The sequence below is a fragment of the Chelonia mydas genome, chromosome 11 (genome assembly GCF_015237465.2).
Source record: "Chelonia mydas isolate rCheMyd1 chromosome 11, rCheMyd1.pri.v2, whole genome shotgun sequence".
NCBI lineage: Eukaryota > Metazoa > Chordata > Testudines > Cheloniidae > Chelonia > Chelonia mydas.
In genome coordinates this window covers 34,607,260-34,621,718 of record NC_051251.2, presented here as the reverse complement: position 1 = coordinate 34,621,718, position 14,459 = coordinate 34,607,260, and positions in this window count along the sequence as shown.

The following is a 14,459-nucleotide window of genomic DNA, read 5'->3' as shown; positions in this document are numbered from 1 at the left end:
TGTACTTGTCTATTTTTATAATGAAGATACTGTAGGCCAAACCACCATGGGCTGGGATGAGGAGATTTAATGCATCCGATGAAGTGAGCTGTAGCTCACGAAAGCTTATGCTCAAATAAATGTGTTAATCTCTAAGGTGCCACAAGTACTCCTTTTCTTTTTGAGGATTTCTAGGAATCCCTTCTAAGCATTTAAAGCATTCTATTTTGCAGATCCCATGTTTCTAAGGTAATTGGTATTGTATTTCAATAGAGGATCTTAGCATATTTTCAGCAGCTGATTCTTCTCTCACCATTTCCAAAAGTCCCAGAAGACTTCTATATTTAGATAAAAATGTGGGGAATGTATATACTTATTAATACCAAAGCTTCATCCCTCTCCCTGTCAGTTGTGTGCATCTATTTTCATACTTTCTTACAGGAAACATGTCAGTGTAACAGCTGGTATTGTGAAGTATTGGTGTAAAGGTGCATTGTAGAATTAAATAATATTCTATTGCATGTATGAATGCAAATAAATTAAATCATTTTTATTACAATTTCTAAATACTTTCGTTTGTGTGACTAATCATTGCAGTAGTACTTCACTGTCCCCTTCCCTCTATAGATCTCTGGCACTGTTTCACTGGGTGAAATGCAAGCAAAACACTCATCTTCCTTCCCAAAGACTTAATGGTTTGCTTCCAGCCTCCGAATTATTAGTCTGACTGGAAGATCAGAGCATATTTCAAAAGGTATCTGATACATCCTTTAAAATACCATATCCAAATGAGCTAACTTCCCTTTACCCGTGTTAGCATAGGATAGAAGTGTAGAAGATAGGTGCTGGTATAGCAGAACAGAAAACAAATCCATCTAATGTAAAGCAATATCTTATACCTAATGCATCACAGGCAGATGTAAATCATTCATACTTGTGCCTGGCCAGTTGTGCATCATGTCATCCCAAGGGGAAGAAATACTTTCAGACTCCCAAAGAATATCATTTTATGCCCAAATGCATGAAGAAACTCCAGTGCTGCCTGCTTTAAGAATGCAATTTTTTTCTTTCATTCAGCTTCTTTCTGAGTCAGAATTAAATGATTTCTGTGCATTCAGTAATCGTAGAGTGTTTGTTCACATATTTGATTTTCTCTGTTTTGAGGTTATAGAGAAGTACTACTTGCTTTAAATACATGCAAACAAATACAAATACATTGCAGACAAAAAAAAATCTCAGAATTGCTAAAGATGACAACACACTCGATTGTAAGCATAGCAGGAGCAAGTTACAAAACTTCTTCATCTTTAGCCCTCAGTAGTGGCATGCTGATATAGCTATGGGAGAGACTGTGCCAGGGTAGGGAGCCATGACTTTCCAGCTGTGCTTCTGTAACATAGATATTTACAGCTGAGATAACTCGTCCTTTCGGCTATTCTGTGCTGTAGTAAAAACAATGAAGATTACTGCTATCTAAGCAGTACATCTGATTACTTAGGACTGATCGCGTAACATGTTTTCTTTTAGCAGTATGATTCACACAAATTACTGCCACAATGGTGCTGTGAAGTCAGTCGCAGCACACTCTGTTATCTCACATCATAAATTAGGTTTATTAAACAGGTTAGACCAACTGTAATGTCTTAAAGTAACTGTTTCACTCTGAAACTTGATCATAGACTTTCAGTCATTTAAAAAATGTTAAACTAGACATATAAGATATTCAGATGATGCGGAGGCTGATTTATGTTTCCTCAATATGGGCCAACTCCTCAGCCTTGTCTATGCAGCTACAAGGGAGGCAAATAACAGACCATCGTATAAAGTGAAAGTGCATCAGACCAAGTACTCCTAAGCATGGCTAGGCCCCATGTACAAGGGGTGGTGATGGGATCCATACCCATTCAGTGCGTAGCTGGTGCAGAGCTGCTTGGAAATATGGAAAGAGGAGAGCTACCCACACTTGAGCAACCCTGCCTAGATTCTAGTCCCTCTGTCAACCAGCTGCTAGGGACCTGTGGTAAGTGAGTCCTCCCTGACCCTGAACATCTGACCCTGAACATCTTTGGGAGGGTGAAAATCATTGGTCTAATGAACTTGTCTTTTGTGCCCATCTATCAGCTTGACTTTGGAGCTGTCAGCCAGGAAATGTCTGTTGAGTGGTATGGTCCACTTAATCTCCTGGCTGTTAATCACCTGGGGAGAAACCCACCCGTGTATGGAGCTGAGGCAATTCACAGAATATCAGGGTTGGAAGGGACCTCAGGAGGTCATCTGGTCCAACCCCCTGCCGAAAGCAGGACCAATCCCCAATTTTTGCCCCAGATCCCAAATAGCCCCCTCAAGGATTGAGCTTACAACCCTGGGTTTAGCAGGCTAATGCTCAAACCACTGAGCTATCCCTCCCTCCTATTTAGGCTATTGTCTACTTGATCATTGATTCCTCAGTGTCATCCTTTAGTGCTCAGATTGAATGAGGTTTGGGGCCAGGAACACTGTTGGAGAGTTGTAGAAACTTTCTGTAGCTGTCCCAGAGCATCATCCATGCCTGAGGAGCCTGGATGGTATGTACACCTTTGGCAGGCATCTGCTCTGCAACCATAGTTGAGCCATGAATTTGAGCCACAAAAGCAAGAAGATTCAGATAGCCGGAAATGAGTTATTACAGAACCATAATGTGGAACCAAATGTCTGTTCACTTGCAGTCCAGTTCACAGAAAACAGGTATTCAACTCCGCATCACAAAATTCACCAGAACGAACAGGAGAATTTGAAAGTGCGAGAGACTAAAGAGCTTTGCTTATTCACAAAACAGGTCGATCTTAGAAGTAACATTGCAAGATTCTTTACAATGCCACACCAACGTTCAACCTCTCTAAGGGTGGGAAGGTTGCTCATTCCCCAGGCACACAGTCTCTTTGCTGAGACTATCAACAAGATTAATAGAATCACAGACTTTAAGGTCAGAAGGGACCATTATGATCGTCTAGTCTGACCTCCTGCACAACACAGGCCACAGAATCTCACCCACCCACTCCTGTAACAAACCCCTAACCTATGTCTGAGCTAATGAAGTCCTCAAATCATGGTTTAAAGACTTCAAGGTGCAGAGAGTCCTTCAGCAAGTGACCCATGCCCCATGTTGCAGAGGAAGGCGAAAAGCCCCCTGGGTCTCTGCCAATCTGCCCTGGAGGAAAATTCCTTCCCGACCCTAAATATGGCGATCAGCTAAACCCTGAGCATGTGGGCAAGACTCACCAGCCAGACACCCAGGAAAGAATTCTCTGTAGTAACTCAGATCCCATCCCATCTAACATCCCATCACAGGCCATTGGGCATATTTAATGCTAATAGCTGAAGATCAATTAATTGCCAAAATTAGGCTATCCCATCATATCATCCCCTCCATAAACTTATCAAGGTTAATCTTGAAGCCAGATATGTCTTTTGCCCCCAGTGCTTCCCTTGGAAGGCTGTTCTAGAACTTCACTCCTCTGATGTTAGAAAACTTCATCTAATTTCAAGTCTAAACTTCCTGGTGGCCAGTTTATATCCATTTGTTCTTGTGTCCTCATTGGTACTGAGCTTAAATAATTCTTCTCCCTCCGTGGTATTTATCCCTCTGATATATTTAAGGAGAGCTGTCATATCTCCTCTCATCCTTCTTTTGGTTCCTCACACATTCTTGTCAACTGCTGGAAATGGCCCACCTTGATTATCACTACAAAAGGTTTTTTTTTTCTCTCCTGCTGGTAATAGCTCACCTTACCTGATCACTCTCGTTACAGTGTGTATGGTAACACCCATTGTTTCATGTTCTCTGTGTATATAAAATCTCCCCACTGTATTTTCCACTGCATGCATCTGATGAAGTGAGCTGTAGCTCACAAAAGCTTATGCTCAAATAAATTTGTTAGTCTCTAAGGTGACACAAGTACTTCTTTTCTTTTTGCGGATACAGACTAACACGGCTGCTACTCTGAAGGCTTCTGATAGTTTCTGCAACTTTGACTTGAAGTAATTCCAGGCCTCCTCCGCCTTTAGATCCACAAGCTCTTCAGTTCAATCCATTTCCCTAACTAATTTCCTTAATTTTTTAAAGTTAGCCCTTTTGAAATGAAAAACCCTCATCACAGATCTATTTTTGTTTATCCTTCCATTTAGTTTGAACTGAATTAGCTCATGATCGCTCGAACCAAGGTTGTCCCCTACAACCATGTCTTCTATGAGGTCCTCACTACTCACCAAAACCAAATCTAAAATGGCATCCCCTCTTGTTGGTTCAGCAACTACTTGGTGAAGGAATCCATCAGCTATCGCATCCAGGAAAATCTGAGCCCTATTATTATTACTAGCACTTGTCCTCCAGTCTATATCTGGGAAGTTAAAATCTCCCATGATTACACAATTCCCATTAGTATTTACTTCATTAGAAACATTAAAGAGGTCTCTGTCCATATCCAGATTGGATCCTGGTGGTCTATAGCACACCCCAAGCACTATCACAGGGGAGATTCTAGTAGCTGCCCCAATGTGATTTTTGCCCAGACAGACCCTGTCTTATCCATTCCATCACTTCTTATTTCTTTAGTCTACCTCATGATGGATATACAATGCTACTCCACCATCTTTGCCTTTTTTTCCTGTCTTTCCTAAACAGCACATACCCTTCAATACCCGTACTCCAGTCATGAGTACTATTCCACCATGTTTCTGTTATCCCTATAATATCTGGTTTCACTTCCTGCACCAGTAGCTCTCGTTCCTCCATTTTGTTACCTAGGCTCCTCCTTGCATTAGTGTACAAACATCTTAATTTTTGCTGATTGGCTTCGCTCACATTTTTTACCCTATTGGGCACAGACATTCTACCACCAGTATCACCTATTAGACTAGTATCTACACTACCCTTCCTCTTTATGTCCATTCTCCTACCCATGTCTGTATCCTTTCTTACTTTGTTTTCTTCCCTCTCAATGTTAAAATCTGGTGTGGAGATTACCTGGACATCTCCCAACCATCTCCTCCAAATTCCTAGTTTAAAGCTCTCTTGATCTGTTGTACCATCCTCCATCCTAGAAGTCTATTTCCCTCCTTACTCAGGTGAAGTCCATCCTGAGAGAACAGTCCTCTGTCCATGAATGCTTCCCAGTGGCCATACATCCTAAAGCCTTCCTTATAGCACCACTGCCTGAGCCATCTGTTGAGCATCATAATCTTGTCACACCTTTGTTGCTCTTCTCTAGGAACAGGCAGAATCCCACTGAAGATCACCTGAGCCTCAATTTCCTTAAGTGTCTTCCCCAGCCTGGCATAGTCTCCCTTGATACGTTCCAGTGAGAATCTAGCCGTATCATTTGTTCCCACATGAAGGACAATCAGTGGATTCTTTTCCGCTCCCATTAGGATCCTCTTCAGCCTCAGGTCCACATCCCGTATCTTAGGACCCAGCAGACAGCACACCCTTCTGTTCTCTGGATCAGCTCTTGCTACAGGCCTGTCTATTCTTCTCAGTAAGGAGTCCCCAATCACATAGACCTGCCTTTTCCTGGTGGTGGTGTGATTCTCCAGTCTATTCCCTGTTCCCTCTGGCTGCAAGTCCTCTCGATTCCTATTGTCTCTTGCAATCCTCTGCAACCCATCCCGTATCCTCCTGGGGCTCATATTTGGTGTTGTTATCTCCACTGACTCTTGCCCTCTTCCTATAGGACTAGCTGCTCTTCTCTTCTTCATTGCCCTCTCACCTTCAGTGATCACCTGCTGTGCCCCTTCTTCATTTTCCAAGTCCGCAAATCTATTCCTGAGCTCTATTTCTCCTTCACTAGCCCGTGTTTTTCTCAGCCTGGTTCTCTTAGTCACATGCTTCCACTGTCCACTTTCCTCACCCAGCAGTCTCCCCTCAGAGTTCTTTGGTCCTGCTTCCATCTGCAAGTCTGAGCTTTTCCCTTCAGCCTCCTCATGTCTTTGCTCCATCATCTGCTCGAACCCCCTTCTAAACTCAACCAGAATTTCCACCCGCATCTCCAATCCTTGGATCTTTTCTTCCATCAGCTCTATCACATGGCACTTCATGCAGACAAAACTATTTTCAGGTACTCCCTCCAGGATCATGTACATGCCGCAGCTTCTACATCCAGTCATCTTCATTGTGTCTTCCACTGCTTTGGTCACTACCACTGCTGCCTATGCATCTGCCATCGCCTTCTCACCTAAGTCCTGTTAGTAAATACCTTCTCCTCCAATAGAACTCCCCCTTAAATTCCCCTGTTTACAGCTCTGTTTGCTGGCTCCTGTGGTCATTCCCCAGGCACACAGTCTCTTTGCTGAGACTATCACCAAGCTTGTCTGTTCTTTTTTTGTCATCTGTTCTGTAGTTAGGGAACCATGAGGAACTGAACTGAGACCATCAACACATTTTATTTAGGCCAGTGACTGACGACCGTCTGTAACAGTTTTTGATAAGTGGGCTGGCTTTGAGCCACAAAGAGTAACAGGTCACACAAAGTAATTAAAAACAACATTGTCCAAGGAGTAAAAAAATGACGAAACTGTCCAAAAAACCCCAAAGTCAAAATTAAGGAAATTAAAATGGAAATCTCACCCCAATGAAGTGAATAAAACAGATCATAACCTGGAAGATAAATTGTAGGATGGTAAATGGAAATTTAGAGAGCAAATAATCAAAGATATATATACAAATAGCAAGATATACTTTAAATCAGAAGCACTAATGCTTCAAAGGAATTGGTAGATCTGATGGACTATTAAGGAGTAAAGGGAGTAAGAAGCATTGCAGGAAAGTTTTTTTTTTTACAGCAGTCTTCACCACAGAGGATTCTGGGGAGACACATATCCTTTTGAGATAAGAAAGGTCAGATACTGTCAGAGACTGAGGTGTCAAGAGAAGAGGTATTGGAACAAGCTGACAAAGTAAGACCAACAAGTCATCAGGACTGGATGGCATACTTTGGGAGTTCTAAAGAAAATTTAAAAAGGAAGTAGCTGAGCTGCTAACAAAAGCATGCAATGTCTCATTAAAATTGGCTATTATCAGCAGGGTAGCAAATGTTAACACTGTCTTTTTTTTTTTTTTTTTTTAAAGAAAGCATTAGGGATGCTCCTGGGAATTACAGACCACTAAGCCTTATTTCAGTACTGTATACTGGTTGAAACTATAATTAAGACTAGAATTATAAAACACCTAGATAAAAATGACTAAATAGTGACAAAGCAGCAAAGATTCGATAAAGAAAAATCTTGCTTCTCTAATCTACTAGAATGGTTTGAGTATGTCAGCAAAGTAGTGAGTGAAGGAGAATAAGAGCCCATAATTTAGGTGGACTTTCAGAAAGCTCCTTGGAAGATGCTGTCAAGGAAACTAAGCAGTCACAGAATGAAAGGAGAAATTCAGTCATGGACTAGAAACTGGTTTAGAGACTGAAGACAAAGAAGAGAAACATACAAAAGGTTAATAGTTGGGTGGCCCAAAGTTTCATACCAGGGCCATTGGTTATTTAACATTTTTGTGTACTTAAATGGAAATAAATAATATATAGTGATCTGGAAAGGGGAGTGGACAGTGAAGTGGCAACAGTTGTAGATGAGACAAAATGATTAAAATTATTCAAGATTAGAGAAGGCTATGGGGAACTTCAGTAGGACCTAACAAAGTCTGTTGAATAAGCTGTATAATAGAAGGTGAAATTCTGTGTTGACAAATGCAAGGTAAGGCACATAAGAAGGAATAATTTGAACTACTCAAATACATTTTGGTTAGCACTCAGAAATAAGACTTGTGCCTCATAGAGGCCAGTTCAATGAAAATCTCTTCTCACTACAGAGCAAGGGTCAAAAAAGCAAACAAAATGGTAGGATGCAAAAGAAATGGGATTTTCAATATTGAAAATCTTATAATATTAAATAAATCAATGGTATAGAGAACATACATAGTACAATAATGAAGGGCTATTCAATTACTTACAGAGGCAACAAATTTAAAAATAATGAAAGAAAATGTCTATATTGACACAATACATAATTATCCTGTGATACTTATTGATACACAAGATTATTGAGGCCAAGAGTTTAGTGTGATTCAAAAAGAGTTGAGAAATGTATCTAGATAACATTATCATCTACTGTACATTAGATAGGTTTTTAAAAAATGTGAAGGGATATAAGTCCTTGTGACTCAGAGCATAAACCAATGTCTAACTGATCAGGGTTAGGAAGAAACTTTCCCTATGGGAAGGTTATTCCATAAATGCTTACTGCAAGCTTTCTGGTATCTTCTTCTGAAACACATCCCGTACAGGCCACTGTCAGAAACAGGACATTTGTGTAGATGGACCACTGCTCTGATTCAGTATGCCAATTCCTGTGTTGAATCAATGATCTAGAGATGAAAGGTTCATTATTCCTTATCAGTCCCCTGAACTATCCTATTCCCCCAGTTATCCCCATTCTGCTATTGATTAAATTAAATGCACTAAGGCAAATGGGGAAAGGAAAGAAATCCCATATCTTAGCATAGCTCTTTATACTTTAACCTGCATTAAAGGAAAAGAGTAACTACTGCCCAAAACTACTATACAAGCTGGAAACTAGATGTGTTCACAACAGCTCAGTTATAAAAAGAGATCTTTATGTGGCTGTTATTTTAACATCATTTAACTTTTTATTATTTTTAGAGATATGAGTATGCATTTGCTGCTCATTACATGTTACAGTTCTGGGGCTAAGATAGGTACAAAGAGACTGTGAAGGACAAACCCCTACCATTCATCTGTACACATGTACCATGCTGACTGCTGTATATTGAAGAAAGATTCTCTGTACATTCACCAATCTGAAGAAATAATGAGCTTAAAGCAGTGGAACCTCTGAAAACAGTTGGCAGTTAGATAATGATGGATATGCTACAAAATCCAGAGATCTTGGTGGTGGAGGATGAATGATGCATATAATGAAAAGAAAGCTAAAGCTGATCACCTTCCCAGTTAGTATAAACACGTAAAATGCAATTCAGTGTGATGATGGTGGTGGTGCATTGCATAATAAATTATGTGCCTGAATCATAAAGGCAATTTTTTATGATAGAAAATTTTAATAGAAAATGTATGTAAATGAGTTTAATGTGCCAATTGATGCTTTTTTTTTTACTAGAATGTTAGAAGAGAAAACAATTTCACCTATAGCACATTTGCAAGAAGAGTTGGAGAATGTGGTGCTACATTCTGATTGTACCTAACCCACCCATTTGGAGTTCAAGGTGCAAGATCAATTAAACACTTTGGGGAATTTTGTTTCTGTAAAACTGCATATCCTAGAGCAGCGAAATTGAACATGTGCTGTGATATTCAGAGGTAACAAACTACAGTGTAAGTTACACATTAGTAGGTTGGTGAAAGTGGCCTAAAATTCCCTCTATCTTCAATGGGACCAAGATTTTGGTGAGTGAATAATACTGCAGGTTGGTATAACTAATATACTGATGGAACTGGAGGATGGATTTGTAGTAAGAAAAGCAGCAAATAAGTGGGTGTAAGAAGGTATAAAGATAAAGTAATGGGAGTGTGTGATCTCATCATTCATCCTTCTGTAAAGCTGGTGCATATATGATCAGCCAGGAAGCTTGGAACATAGGTTAGTGGCAGACAGGTGGAGAGGAAGCACCTGAAGAAGCCAAAGGGAGTGTAAGCAGCAGGGATTAGGCTTTTGGAAGAGGGCTTGCCCCTACGGACAGAGCATAGTAGCTTTGCAGGACTGGTGCTTTTTGCTAGCTGTGTAATTCTTCAAGTGTCTAAGACAAGGGCCCCATACTATGTATCTGAAGTGTTCTAACAGAACATACTGAATGGTTGGATACTCTGCCTGCACATCTTAAGAACTCCACAACTGGGGATATTCAGGTTCCCTGGAGTTTCTAAATTTGACCAGAGTCGGGGTTCTCCTTTGGCAGAGCTCCACAGATTAATCACTTCTTCCTTCAAGTCTCCCCACTGTAGAGTTTTAAAGTTATCAGTTCCCACATGTAGCCCCCTTCTTGGGCCTCCCCACAACCATGCCTGACATGAGGCATCTACTCCTTCCTGTGTACATTATTGTATATAGGCTTTTCAATTGTACCTCTCAGAGTGCCTCATAAACATTAATGAATGTGCTGCATTACACCCCTGTGAGGTAGGGTTAGAATAATCCCTCATTTTACAGATTATGTAAATGAGGCACGGGGATTCAAGTGATCTGTCTAAATTGGGGGGCAGAGCTGGGCCTAGGTCCACTGTTTTGACCATAAAACTATTCTTCCTTCTGTTGACACATGTCTTTCAAGGGAAAAGGGGTTCCTAGAGCTCACTTGACACAGCTGGCTGAGGTAGGACTGTTTCTAGGCTATACTCAGCCAATCTACAAATGAGAGGTAGACTTGTGGCAGCCGGTTGTGGTAATGAAGGATTTTTTCCATAGTGTTGGCATTGCTGCATAATACTGCAGTTTTGGCTGCATAATTCAGATCTCATGTGATGTTTAGTACAGGAGTTCTCGGTGACAGGAAATAAATTGATAAATCTAAGCTCAACCTTTTTGATTAGGAGAAATTTCACCATTAATGTACACAGGATTCACTACAGTGGCTCACAAATATCCAGATGAAAAAAAATTCATCAGAAAATATGGTTTCATTGAACTGAATGTTTCCATGGAAAAGTAGCAATTTTAATGATTTTTTAAATTTTTCCAAAGTGACATTTTAGGATTGAATTAAGTTGAAATGTCACTTTGAAAAATGCCAACTTTTTGTTCCATGACATTTTTCGATATTTTGGCAAACAAATATCAAAATATTGGAATATCCCTGGAACAAAATTCCATTTTCCAAACAACTCAAGTATTCCTGCCTATAAAGAATAATTGAGCTGCTCAATCTCAGAATTTTCTCAATTCTTTCTTAAGAATAGCCTGTGACTGCATATAATATATTGTCATTTAGAAGTCTTTTGAGGAAACAACAAAATATGTGCATCTAATAAAAAAACGTTTTAATGTCCATAGTATGAGGGGAATGCAGTTATTCCATGAGCGTCTCATTTGGGAAACTAGTGGCAGTTCCTCTGGTTGGGCACGTGGAGCACTGCCTCACCCAGATAAATGTGAAAATAAATTCAAAGTAAAATAATTTCACCTTCATCTCAGTTCAATGCACCATTCACAGCTGTTAACAGAACAGCTCTTCCAGATGTGGGATCCACGTGGGGTAACGGCTTTTTTGACCTAAATCATGTACTTTGCAGTGTGAAGCACCAAAGAGGGACCACCAGGACTTCATGAATGGCATGTGCACTATATTGACAGCCTAGCAGCCATAGCAGAGAGCACCAAATGAACTTGCAGATAAGTGATATTATCCCAGCTAAAATTTAAAGTAGCGTTCTCATTGGGGAGATTTGGGTTGTTAGACAACTTAATACTGTAGTCAAGTGAATAGAGATGGGCACAAGGCACAACGTTGGGATCTGAATGACCTCAAATATTGGGAGTGTTCAGGTTTGGGATTTTAGTTCAGACCATTATAGGTACACTCAGAAAATTTAGGTTTGGATCCCAAATCCCCCAAATATAGATTCAGGGTTTCAATTTAGGCTTTAGAAGGGAGTTTAATGGTCTCAGTTGAACCATACTGGCATTTACAGGTTTCAGCTTTTTTGAGCCATGTTCTTCTGTACAGTTATTTGTAATTTGCATATGTGAAAGCAAAATAATAAAATAAATAATAACCATGTCATTTTGTCAGAACATCAGAGACCAATGTTCCTTTGACAAACAGACTCAGATTACCCTTTTATTGCTTTCTCTAAAATAGGCCATTTTTGGTCAGTTTATTTGTTGCATTTTCATCAGGGGCACAAAATCTTATTTACATAGGAATTACAGATCCACAACATACGTATGGCAAAAGAAAAAGAGCTACACGACAGAATTCCAGAGACATAGAAAATGTGCTAGTAACAGGATTACAGTTCCTTATGTGCACTGCTGAAATGGTTAACAAAAAAGGAAAAAAGAAAATTAGACCCTTTATTCTAGAGAGCATACATTTATGCGAAGAGGATGGCTAGCTGGGGGTGAAGAGACAAGGACTTGGGTAGTTATAAACTTGCAGAATAATCATGGGGGAAATGATGAAGGGTTCATAGCAGTGTAATAAAGACATAAGAAAACAAATTTATTGTTATGATTAGATCAAATTACAAAGAGAAATCAGTAAATGTTGACAACACTGCTGTACACCATATATAGTAGACAAGAAATCTCTCTCTGTAACTGTGGTTGTTACATGCAAGCAAGAGTTAAAAATACAAGAGCAATTTTTAGAGACACCTCATGACTAGCAATCAGTGCTAATAAGATTCTTTTCCTCTTGCAAGATTCACAGAAAGCCCTCAATCCATGCCGAGCACATTCAAAGGCAAGGGACTAAGCGCTCCCCTTACAGGTTCATTATCATTCGCAGGTTATCCCAAGCCAAGTGAATCAGGAAAGCAAATGAATTAGTGAGAATTAAGGAGCCTCTGTGGTCTGAACCCTCTCCAAATCTCAGCTAAGATGAAAGTAGACACTGATGTCTTGCGTCCCAGGGTTCTCAGAATTGGAGCCCCAGCGCCTAGCTGCTTCCTCCAGAGCCTTGCAGAAATGTACAGGCAGTTAATGTTGCCTAACGTCTCCTGACCGTGGGTTCAGCCATGTGGGAAAAGTTTTACGAGGCTGCAAAACCAAACCCCTTTTCACTCACAATTAATTACAGGAGAGTTGCTATAGCACCTCACTCTCAATGAGTCCAGTATAAGCACAGTTTCTTCTGCTCTCAGTCACACAAGTAATAATCAAAGAGACTGGTGTAATGACTTAGTACATAATGATATTAGATGGGATAGTTAAAGGACAGATCTATAACACATTGAACCACTAGCTGTTTGGAATAAATATCTTAAACAATAGCATGAACTGTACAGCAGGTACAGATTCTAGATCTAGGAGTTTTTGTACTTTTTTTTAAAATGGTGCAATGCATATAGCATTTATTTTTAAAATAATATATTTATTTTTATTTGTTGTGATACAATGATCTTCCTGGAGAAGCTATTGGACTTAAAGTAAAGCATTTTGGAATGGTTTCAGAGAAGCAGTTTGTTTTCATTAAATACTTGTTATTCCTAATTATATTTGATCACTATAAAGAACAGAGTTTAATTAAAGAAACACACTGGTTAGAAAAAAATATTTGATTTTCCAAAAGATAACAATTTATCTTTGTATTGGAAGTAGGAAAAACTAATTGTGATTTTGTGGCTTATTGTTTTGTTTTGTTACACTACATTATTGGTTTTGAGAGAGAGAGAGATGGTTTGAGAGGAAAATATTTATTCCATTCAAAAGAATTCTGTAATAGAATTATACTAAATTATTAATTTTGTATAATATCATATGCCACTTATATGTTTTTCAAATTCTTTAACATAAGTAATTATATGTATGATAATACAACATTTGGCAAATGACATTAAACAACATTCTCACATCTTCAGTCTGTATATGTCTCTGCAAGGATTGTTAATGTCAATTATTTCAATGAATATGAAAATTTCACCATGAAATTACATGTTTTCATAATAAACATATGACATTATTTATTTATTTATTACAAACTGATATTATTTCAGTCAAAGATTTTAATAGAAAATGAAGTCAGATAACTCTATACATATAACTAAAGTCTTGCATTAATATACTGCTCATGTACCACTATCCATAATTGTTCCTTTAAACAATCAGGTTGGAAAATTTCCTAGTTTTTATTTATCCTCTTCACACGATTCCTAACTCGTGACCTGCAATCTACCATCCGGCTTGATGTGCATGATCATATCTCATATGTAACCAACACGATCCTTATAAATAGATAGTTCTTTTAAAACATGAATAGAGATCCAAAGACACCACATGTAAAAAAGATAAAAAAGCCTCAACCTTTTGCAGATTTGACTCAGTCTGAGTTTGACTGAGTAAAATCTCTTAACTTTCAGACAGTAAATCATTAAAGAGACCAATACGTTAATAAGATTGTATCACAATTAAAAATCCTGTGAGTGGTTCTGTGGGCTACACCAAGAGGTATATGCAATTTAAAAATGACTATTTTAAAAATGAGACATTTTTCTGAAATGTATATTATTTTAGAAAATCTCCTCCTTGTAAAATAGTTTGTGGTTTTGAAAAGAGGTATTTGCTTTTTCACTACCTTCCCCCCTTCTTCACATGCACTAAAGTTCTTATAGCAACGTGTTTTAGAAATTATAGAATATTTTAACCCTTTCTGTTCTTCTGCATAAGAAAGCTGGACATAAAAATAATTATCATTTAAGCTAAGGCAAAAAATATTGATATGAGCTACCAACCATACAGTTTCTTTTTCTTGTACTTAT